Source organism: Perissodus microlepis, chromosome 19 (genome assembly GCF_051167445.1).
Source record: "Perissodus microlepis isolate ML-2025 ecotype Zambia chromosome 19, ASM5116744v1, whole genome shotgun sequence".
NCBI classification, from domain to species: domain Eukaryota; kingdom Metazoa; phylum Chordata; class Actinopteri; order Cichliformes; family Cichlidae; genus Perissodus; species Perissodus microlepis.
Window position 1 is genome coordinate 3,044,660 of NC_140479.1, and position 11,074 is coordinate 3,055,733.

The following is an 11,074-nucleotide window of genomic DNA, read 5'->3' on the forward strand; positions in this document are numbered from 1 at the left end:
GTTCATTATTTATTACGCTGCCTATAAAACCTGTAGCAAATATCCCCCCCCCCCCCCCCGAAATTTTTAATAATCCTTCGATGAGCAGAGCCAATCACACTTCAGTCTCTGCTGCCACGGCGATGGTCAATAACAAGTGTTTCTGTAAATCAAAGCAACCAGAGCTGTGAGCAAAAACAGAACATGCTAGTCTGATAGAGCATGGAAGAATATTTGAATAATATCATTATTATAACAGCTCTGCAGTCTGGAATATTAAAGTCCAGACTATAGTAAATACTCATATTTAAAGTGACTTAATGTACATAATAGTTTTATTAAAAAAAAGCTCCAAAACATCAAACAAATCAGTGAAAAGGAGCAGCTGTAAGTAGCTACAGTTTTTATAGAACAAGGTTTATAACCTGTCATCCAAGTTTAAGGTGAAAGACAGAAATAGGAGACAGTAACATATGAATACATAAGAATCCAGATGTTTTGGCTCATGCATAAAGAAGCACACAGCATGTGTACTCTGTAGCTGCCGGTTTTTTCTTTCTCCGATTTTTTCTTGATGCCTTTTTACCTTTATTGTTGGCTGCAGGCAGCAAAAAAAAAACAACCAACATGTGAGTGATGGGGGAGGGGTCATTTTATTATTTTAATATTATCAAAGGACCCTAATCGTTGTCCAAAAAATAAGATGCTTAAAATGGATAAAAGCGCTTGAGAAAAATGTCAAACACGCCCATGAATCCTGTTGGTTTGGTGTTTCTAATATATATATGATACTACAACTCAGACACGTCTTGCTCAGTAAGATCCTCTTCTACCTGAACAGCACATGTAGCACATACATGTGTGTATAATATTAGTATGTATGTGTCTGTAAACACGTTTGTTCTTGAGTGTGAGGGTCTCAGTTAAGATAATTCCAGGGATAAATTCAACCTCCTCTACAATTACACATCAGCCTCTCGCACACACAAACAGTGCCGTTTATGTCCCATTGATCTGCCTAATTCCTTCAACGGGAGCACATTATGGCTGTCGTCCTTTGTCTCCCGCCTTGCTCTCTTCTGTGCGGCAGTAGAGGCGAGCGAGGAAAGCCTTCCAAGTCCTTTTGTGCTCCACGTGTCTCTTTGAACAATGAATCGTATTTAGCAACGAGAAAGGAAACGAGGCGCCGCTTGGAAAAGAGAAGAAGGTGGCAATTCAGCGAGCCAGCAGAGATGAGTCGACGCAGAGAGGGGGGGGTAGTCAGGAAGCCTTTGACTGACACGTGGGTATGAGAGAGGTGACAGGGGCTGGGCAAGGCTTTACGGGGCCTTGAGCACAACTGGGCACCCCGCACTGCAATTTGCTTTTTGTTGATGAAAAGAGAGAAACTAATCAGCTAAACACTGGGCTCTGTGCAGCCTCCTTCCAGTTAACAGTACAAATGAGCTGACGGAACCAAAGACGATGCACATTTTTAATTTGCTCACTTTTGGGGCCCCCTGGTGGATGTGGGGCCATCATTAAAGCCTCCACTATGTAATATTTTCTGCAGATATTCATTTTGCCCAAATGAGACATTTTTAAAGCAAAAATAAACAAAAGAAGGTGAGATATCTGCCAGGAAATAATCAGACCGACATGTGACTGATACAAACCATCTCTGGTCTTTGAAACAACAGAGACCTGTGGTATACATTACCCTGAAGCGATGTTCATCAATCCACAGTCGCTGTTCCTTTTCCTTGTTTTGCTTGTCAGGGCAAAAATAAAAAAGTGTGTTTTCCACTCGCTGCACAAATCTGCCACCTCCAGTGATTGATGCAGTCAAATTAGATGTATGTGGAACACTGGCTCTGAAAATGAACACATCAACTGATGACCAGCTGTTTCTAATTATTATACACTGGTTAATTAGGACGCTGTGTCACCATCAACGGTGGCGGTAAACTGTGTGAAATTCATAATTCATACTGTGGCATCCAATAAGCTCCCCGATCACACCAGCATAGCGTGGTGTGGATGGCGAGGCCGTACGGAAAAAGGCCGGGGAGGGTGGAGGGTGCGCTGCCGGTGCCAGATCTGTGTGTGTGTGTGTGCGCGCATGCGTGCGTGCGTGCGTACGTGCATGTGTGTGTGCGTGTGTTTGTACAGTGTGTGTGTGCGTGTGTGCGTGTGCACATTCTTTGTCACATCTCCAGCTTCTTCTTCCTCTCTGTGTCTGTCAGCAGGGCGTGCATGTAGGTGGCAGCTTGGAGTGTCTGGATCTCAAAGGTAAGATGAGCACCTCACTCTGTCATTATTAAGCATGACTGTGACTTCATGATACACCCAGTCATTTTGTAATGTTTACACACAGAAATGCATTTCTGCAATCTGCTGACCAAACAATCCAGTTTACCAAAAGCTGTGATTAGTTTTATATGGTTTTCAAACCAACATCAGATTCAAACACTAAACAGAGCTGATGTGTAATTCAGAGACCGTTGGTGTGCATGTTTAGGGTCAGAGGTAGGGTTAGGGTGGTTTGTCCATGTTAGAAGCACTATGGTTAGTCACACATCTAGTCCTGTGTATACCAAATCTGTTAGCTAGAAACCAGCCAACATTTTTCCAGACACACAAACTATAAACAGGTTAGCCTAAGGTCTGATATGTGCAGTTATTTACATGTACATGCTGTGCGATTTAGCTCCGATTGGCTGGTTTCTATACTTGTGATTTTCCCACACACGTGACGCTAACAGGCGAGCTGCAGAGCACTCTGCAGGTTGAAGCATGTTTCTCTCCTCTCTTCTTCACTTTTTACCTTTCCATCAGAAATGCAGAGACACACAGAGAAGCAAAGAGCCAATATCACCCTGTCAGTCAGATTGCTCCAAATGATGGCCAACATACAGAGAGTGCATGTTAAAGACAGCAGCTTCCTGTTTCTCAAATACTTTTCAGCACGGCGACAAAATGCAACTGAACCTAAATCCTGGCGCGCTGGTAAAGATGTTAAAATGTTCACCTGAGCTCAGTTCAGATCTGGTCTCCAAGCTTTGCTTGTAGCACCAAGGTAGAGCTGAAAGTCCTCCAAACCCTGGTCATGATCTTAATGCTGTTATCCTGAAATAATACTAAATATAGCATTTGATTTATAATAATAGACGTAAATCCTGGTTCACATCTTAGCCTTGAATCCAAACCCCTTTGCAGTGCAGTTTATATGCTGACACTGTGGGAACAAACAGACAAAGATGAAATAAATGGATGTTAACTAAACCCTAACCGTGGCTAGCTTGTCTGTTTCCTGGTGGAGAGGCTAAGCTTAACCTAACCTAACATAAATATCAAATCGTTATCATAAACTGAATTTAAACACAATCTAGTCCTGTTGATTAAAGTACAGTTTAGCTCTAAATGAAACGAATCCACATCCAGAAGAGTCCAAGTCTCCCCTCAGTCTGTAGGCCGGTGATTTTACTGCATATAACTGGCTGAAGTTTTAAATCCAAACTGGACGCTCTTCTCCTGTTAGAGGTCTTTAAATGTGCTAATATGGAGAGCGGGAGCCACATCTGCATACAGCAGCAGTGTAAACTTGTGCGTGATGCCATGATGGGCGTCACTGTCGTCACGCACTGATGACATCTGACTGCGGGTGCTGCTGCCTTATTATCTTTCCGACGCAGGGCGGATTAGAAAAAATGGGATTTCAGATGGCTCTCCCTTCAACCCCACACGCCCTCTGCCATCGCTCAGTTAGGTGATTATTGTTAAAACAGAGGGGAAAAATCATTTTGGAAATAATTATGATAGTAATTATCGTTTCCCCTTCTTGGCCAGGGAGATAAGAATGAACCCAGGAGATAGAGCAAAGGGGGAGAGACTAAGAGTCTTAAAAGTCACATGAATTTGCCTGATCAGTCACAGCTTAATGTGGAGTGTGACTTCTGAGCAGGCTGGAGTGACTTCCTACAGTAATCAGATTACAAAGTGGTAACATCAAACCCTACAATGGCCTAAAGAGCTCAACGCTCTGAAAATTAAGAAAATACCTTTATTAATTTGACAACACGTGCTGCAGTTACACATGACACACGTACTGAAACCTGTAGCGACACAGTAACAGTGGAACAGTTTCTGTGTTCATCAGGTTTGAACTGATGGAGACGTGTTCTTAGTGAGCTGTCCTCTGTATTTGCCTGTTTTCTTGAACTGTATTGAATTTGGGCCTCGATAATCCCAACAAACACTAAGAAACAGGGATTAGTGAGAAAAATCAGAAAAGCACTTTTCTAAATGTAAACCCTCATAATTCATATTTCAGTGTAAAATATGGTATCTGTATTAATTCATTAATATTGTAAGTGGAATTAATGACTGACCTGAGATCAGTTACATTTGTGCATACAGTCACAAATCACACATGCTTAGGCTATGAATGCAAAGCAGCGATTTTATGTTTTCATTTAAAACTAAAATCCCAGCCACGTGTACAGCGGTCCCTCGCTATAACGTGGTTTTTTACAGCGGATTGTGTTCTGCGTCCTGATTGGCTGTAGATCATTGTCAAGCCGTGTCTCCTGTACAGTACAGAACGCGTTCAGCTTGTCAAATTTAAACAAATCTTTGATCCTAGCAGTGTGACTCTGAAGTGCTGCACTGTATGTTTGTAAGTTTTCTCCCCAACAAACACAACAATGTCGATGAAACGTTGTCACCTGCGGGTGCCTTTGGTTTCATTCTATAACAGTGGACTTATTTTTCTACGAAAGTTTGAACTTTGAGAGTTTAAACAAGAGAGAAAAGTGAAAATGTTCATGCCTGTCTGAGAGAACTCTATAAAGTGTGTAGTGAGGGGTTTGACATCTGTGATAATTAAAGTTGGCTACTTAGCTGATGTCATCTATCGCAGTAACTAGCTGTGTCCCAAAACGTAGGCTGCATCCTTCGGAGGACCCGGCCTTCGCGGTCTACGTGGGCCAGGTCCTCCGAAGACCGAGAAGACCAGAAGTGCGAGGCTGTGAAATGGGACGGTCTAGCCTTCAGATCTGCGTCACCGCTGTCTCGGTGGAGTTGAACAAACTCAGCCGTCTGCTCCTTGCTATCTAAAATATAACAGGACACTGGTGTAAACTCTCGACAGTCTCACACTTCTGTTTAATCAGTTTTCTGTTTGACGTTTATTCAGCTGTGTGAAAACCTCCTGGGGGATTAATAAAGTTTTATCTAATCTAATCTAATAACTTTAATCTCAGCCAAACCGCTTTACTCCGGAACAAATAAAACACTGAAGAAAGCCAAACAATAACATTTTTAAGTTATCAGAGTGACTTATATATTATGTTTAACCTGAGTAGTGAAAGACCGCAGGGAGTTTGAAGACAATGAAGCCGGGAGTCCGCTGTTATCGACCCGGCTAGCTATCGAGCGGGTGGACAGACGTCTCCGAAAACGTCGGAGCGCTTTTGCAAATATGTGGTGTCTTGATAAACTGAGCAGATATTTGAAGTTTACACAGCTACATTCTCGCCTGGAAATACGTTAAAACTTTATTTTGTGACCCAGAAAGAGGAATAAGAGTAATATTAAAACTTAGTAGCTGCCGCCATTGTTGGAAACTGGAATGGGCTGAGCCGCGCTATGAATTCTGGGAAATGGTGGGACACGAAGGACCTCCATCCTCCAAATCTGGTGAAAAGGAGGACGCATTTGTTGGCCAGATTCGGAGGAGTCTACGAATTGGGACAACCTTCATCGCGTTGCTGTGACGTAATCGGTCTACAGATGCACCCTCAGGAGGATGCAGCCGACGTTTTGGGACACAGCTTCTGTGTGTGTCTGTGTAAGCGTGTAAAAACTGCAGATAGTCAGATTAACAGCAACAGTATTTTATCCGCCATTGTAGAAATTCATGTAAGGTAAACAATAATATGTTGTCCATATTGACATGATGGCCAGTGATCAAAGGTGATTGATTGGATGGTGACACAAGACCATTAGACTATATTGAACTTACGGTCATGTTCAAGAAACCAGTTTGAGACAGTCTGAACTTTGTAACATGGGGTGTTATCTTGCTGGAAGCAGCCATTATTACATGGGTACACTGTGGTCATAATGGGATGAATACAATCAGCAGCAAACTCAGTAAGGCTGTGATTATAAGCAATGTTTCAGCTGAAGTACCAGGGGTCCAAGAATGTGCCAAGAAAATATCCCCCATAGCATTACACCAGCAGCATTAGCTTATACTGGTACAAGGTGGGTTCATTCTTATACCAAGCTCTAACTGTACTAGACAGTTTCTGACTCATGTCCCCACTTTTTAACTTTACGCGTTTTTTTATATTTCTTTGGTTCCTCAAAGGTTCCAATAAAAAAATATATGTAGAAGTTTGGAACCACTAGCACTCTCTGAGCTGGCTGGCCAGTTAATCGAAGCAACTGGGGTAAGGGGCCATAGTCTGGGGGGTGATTGAGAACCCCACAGTCACTCTGACAAAGCTCCAGCTTTGCTGTGTTCAGAGAGAAGAATCTTCCAGAAGGACAATGATTTAGGCCCCCTGGATTTTGCCAAAAGACACTTGAAGGACTCTCAGACCATGACAAACACACTTCTGAACCTGGATGCAGTGATGGCAGCATCATGCTGTGAGCATGTTTATCAGCTGCAGGAAACTGGAAGACTAGTCAGGGTCGAGGGAAACATGAATGCAGTAATATACAGAGATTACACTCTGGTCCAGAGTGCTCTCGACCCCCAGGCCAAAGGCTCATCTTCTAACAGGACAATGACCCCAAGCACACAGCTGAGATAACGGGACAACTGCGTGATTGTCCTTGAGTGGCTCAGTCAGAGGCGCACTTGAACTCAGCTGACTGATGGTTCCTCTTCTTGCTCGGGTTTCTAATGCCTGAGGTCTTCACTAAGCAGCTGTGCCCATCTTCTGATGTACTCATGGATCTTTATTGTTTCATCCTGAATAGTGGTTCTGATACTCACTAGTCCTCAGCTTCCTTCCTTCCTTCCTTCCTTCCTTCCTTCCTTCCTTCCTTCCAGTAAGCCTACAGTCTCAGGATGCTGGATTTAAGGTGAACCTCCATGCATGGTTAGAAGTTTTCTTGTCTTAATGCCAGAGGCCACATACCTGCCCATTAGAAGATGACCTGCTCTTCCTGAGCTACAGCCTACAGTATGCCTTCTGGCAGTTCCCCTCAGTCCTGACCATCTTCCATCTCTCTGTTACGACTACACTTCTCTAGTCCACATGGTGTTTGCTGTAGATCCTACAGTGTGGAACATCTGTTTTCTTCTGACTTCTTTCTCTCTTGTATACCTCTTCAAGTGATTAGCCAAGGCTGTGAGTCTTTGGCTGTTTCTAAGGCCTCCAATAAAGGCAACTTTGGTCTTTATTGTCCACGTGTGCTCCAGTTGTTCCTTCCATCCCTGCTAGTTCTCTATTTTTTATGCTCCTGCTTCCTGATGTTCGTGTCCACTGGGATTTCCACATCTGTCACAACTGTGGTCTTCTGCTACTTGTCCACCACTGCTGTGTCTGGTTGGTAGGCCAGCAGCTGCTTGTCTGTGTGAAACTCCCACAGGACCTTAGCCGTGTTGTTATCAACCACCTTTGGTGGTGTCTCCCATCGGGACTTGGGGACTTGTAGTCCATGCTATGCACAGATTTTCCTGGACACTATCCCTGCCACATGGTTGTACCTCTCAGTGTACGCAGTCCCAACTTAAACCTTCTACTATGTGTTGGATAGTCTCCAGGCACCTTTGTATAGTCTGCAACTAGGCCTTTTCTAGCCACTAAGACCAGCTTATTAGTCCTGCTTACCTTCTGCAGGTTTTTGGCTGTGGCTGCCTTCTATTAAAGTCCTGCTAACCTTTTGTCCATGTAGTTGTTTTATAAATTTATTATTATGCCTTGTTGCAGCTCCATGTCTCTGCATCACCTTTGTAACCATTTGACTTCACATCCACTCTTCTCTGTAGATCTTAGTGAGATAGATTAGTGAGTCAGTGTCTCACACACACCTGGCATGCAGCTTTATGCATGCACAGGAGGTGGCTTGCATTCGCTCCACTGTGGAATCTGTCCTGTATCTGCTCCTAATGATAAGCTGGATTAAGAGGTTGAGGCCTGTGAAGAACACTTGATGATAACTTTGGGAGTTGGCCTGCAGTGTCTTCTTCTACGTTCCCTTTGGGTTCCTGGTGAACATGATCAGCGTGCAGGAAACTGACTCGTAGGCTGTCCAGTTGCTGTCCCTAGTGTTACCGTCTCGTGTACAGCTGTATCAACCAGTTACTGGTGTTTTGGCTTTCTGGTGTTATCTCCAGTACCGTTTATGAGCTGTGCTCATGTACTGACTCGTGTGCCTACTCACCTTGGTTCTAACATGTGTTGCGTATAACCTCTCTAACTGGAATAGTAGCATTTTATCAGTTTTATCAGTCGTTTTACATGCCTCAGCATTTTAAAATAGCATTAAACATGTTTTGTATTGCATCTCCTCTGCCCACAAACAAAACACGACAGATGGAACATGTCATTTTGAAGAAAATGTCGTTGTTGAGTATTTTACCAAAATAAAACAAATGAGTTCTGAAGTTTTACACGGACAGGAGCAATGAATAACAACTACATCTTAACACTGCAGCTAAAATGTGAATTTGGATTTAATTTACACAAAACAAACCACATTCTGCTTTTGCATGTTTATAACACCAGTTCCTGCAGAGGTGTGCCCGTCACTGAGTCTGTTACAGATTTGGCAGTTTTTCCACTGCTCGCTTATGTTGCACCAGTTTTATGGTATCATTTGATTGTCGTGGTTTCTATTATATGAAGCTTCTGGAGATGACTACTGGTTTGTAGTTGTGGTATATGAATAAAATAGAAATGATTTGAATGTCATTATTACGATATGTCAGTATGATTCACGTTTGAACAAAACATACTTCTCTGTGTGATGTTATGAGTATAAGTGGCATCAACGTGAATTTCTCAAGTAAATTCTAAAAACATAATTAAATGTATTAGTTGTAATCCACCACTGGGTTCTGGCACAAAGGATAAGTTGCCAGTTTAGACATTGTTATATGTATATTGCTATTATATACCATTAAACTGTTCATTTCACATTCAGTGTGCAGGTAAAGTAATCAGACTACATTTAGCAGCTTCAGAAGTTGAGGTGCTGTATTATTGATTACGATGGTTTGCAGGCAGACAGTAATCAATGGACCCTCCAACATTCACATCTTGGAAGTCCAATCATGAAAAACTGGAGCTGTCATCATTATTTCTCTTTCTGTGTTTCTGATTAACTCTCAGAACTTTATTAAAAGAAAACACACACACACAGATAAACTTTGCTTATAAGGGAAGTTGTTTTGTCGTGATTTTTGCTGAAATGTTCATTTCAGAAAAAAAGGATAAAGCACATTTAGAGTAGTGCAATTTTGCCTGTTAGCAAACAGCCTCCCAATTATCTTCCCTTTGATTGCTTGCCTCCATCAAGGTGAGCGATTAGACCACCGCTCCTGTGAAGCTCTGGAAGTCGTCCTGAAATCGCTGCACTTTGATTTCATCAATCTGCAGGCAGCCCAACTGGAAGAAAATGTGAGTTTTATGAGCAAAACTTATTTTGCTCATCTTCATCTTCCAGTTGCAATACAGTTTCATATTCAGGCCTTCCCTTGTATCAGATTAGAGGCTATTTTTTTCCTTCCAAAGAAACTTCATAACATTCCTGTCAAATTTGGGGCCTTGCTTTCTTTATTTTTTTCCCTCTGCTTTTTTTTTCTATTCCAGGGAGCATCGTCCTTGTTGGATATGATTTTGTACTATGAATCTACAACACATCTTGACATTTCTGACAACAGCAGTATGGGAACATCGAGTTGGAGGGCCCTCGCTCATTTGATAAAGCAGGTTGGCTGACGCAGTGGAATAGCAATCTTTTCATGTAGGCTATCTCCCAGGGATAATGTACATCCTGCAAAGTGAGTTTGTGGTACATTACCGGGACTGAAGATGCAGGGCAGAGCAAATCGGGTGAGAAGTTCTGCTATGAACATCAACACAAACGCTGGATTATCACAACTAGCATTTGCAGGCATAGCTCGTTAGCTCTGAGGGTTAAGTGACTGTTAGATTAATATCATCAGGGAGGGACAGAATGAGGGGAAAAACTGTGAGAAATTTGACTTTGAGTTCACGTAAAGACCAAAGGACTGTCGAAGCTTCTTTAGTGCTGCTGCATTTTAACCCACGGCTTGGTAAGAGCTCTGGCACATGTTGTGGCAATAACAGTGGATCTCACTGACTATGGTAAATGTCACAACAGTATAAATATTTATAGTTTTGTGAAGTGTTAGAATTCAAATGAAATGAAGGCAAAAAACTGAAAATATGACGAGCACTGGAAGGAACAGTTCATTTCAGTTTTATTTACACAGCACCAAAACACAACAACAGTCGCCTCAAGGTGCTTTATATTGTAAGGTAGATCCTACAATAATACATACAGAGAAAACCCAACAATCATATGACCCCCTATGAGCAAGCACTTTGGCGACAGTGGGAAGGAAAAACTCCCTTTTAACAGGAAGAAACCTTCGGCAGAACCAGACTCAGGGAGGGGCGGGGCCATCTGCTGTGATTGGTTGGGGTGAGAGAAGGAAGACAGGATAAAGACATGCTGTGGAAGGGTTAACATATCTCTGCATTAGCTTTGTTGTAAGTGTTTGGTTCATTTTGCTACAATTATGACTTAATAATTATTTATAGTTTCGTCAAAGGAGCTTGCAAAGAAAAGCGTCTGGACTTCTTTACGTCTGGACTTTAAAGAAGTCCAGACGCTTTTCTTTGCAAGCTCCTTTGACTACGATGACCTGGATGACTGAGAACCTTCACAGACATATTTATAGTTTCACTTTTAGTTTTAATATCAGGGCTTTCATCTCAGGGTCTGTGTGGGGACCAGCCTTGGTCCACTCTTTGTGAAGCCCTCCAATGAACATTTATTGTTGCTTGTTCAGTTTTCCTTCCAATCAACTTTCCATTAGCAGTTTTCCGAACAGCACTCAGTG

The 11,074-nt window shown here is 42.5% G+C and overlaps 1 long non-coding RNA gene across 1 annotated transcript; it reads left to right on the forward strand.

Annotated features, from left to right (window-relative positions):
• Window positions 1-2,192: 2,192 nt before the first annotated feature.
• On the forward strand, window positions 2,193-10,459 carry LOC146365191 (uncharacterized). The gene is made up of 3 exons (XR_014798523.1): window positions 2,193-2,250; window positions 9,502-9,602; window positions 9,795-10,459. It is a non-coding gene; the product is annotated as an uncharacterized LOC146365191 (long non-coding RNA).
• The last annotated feature ends 615 nt before the right edge of the window (window positions 10,460-11,074 follow it).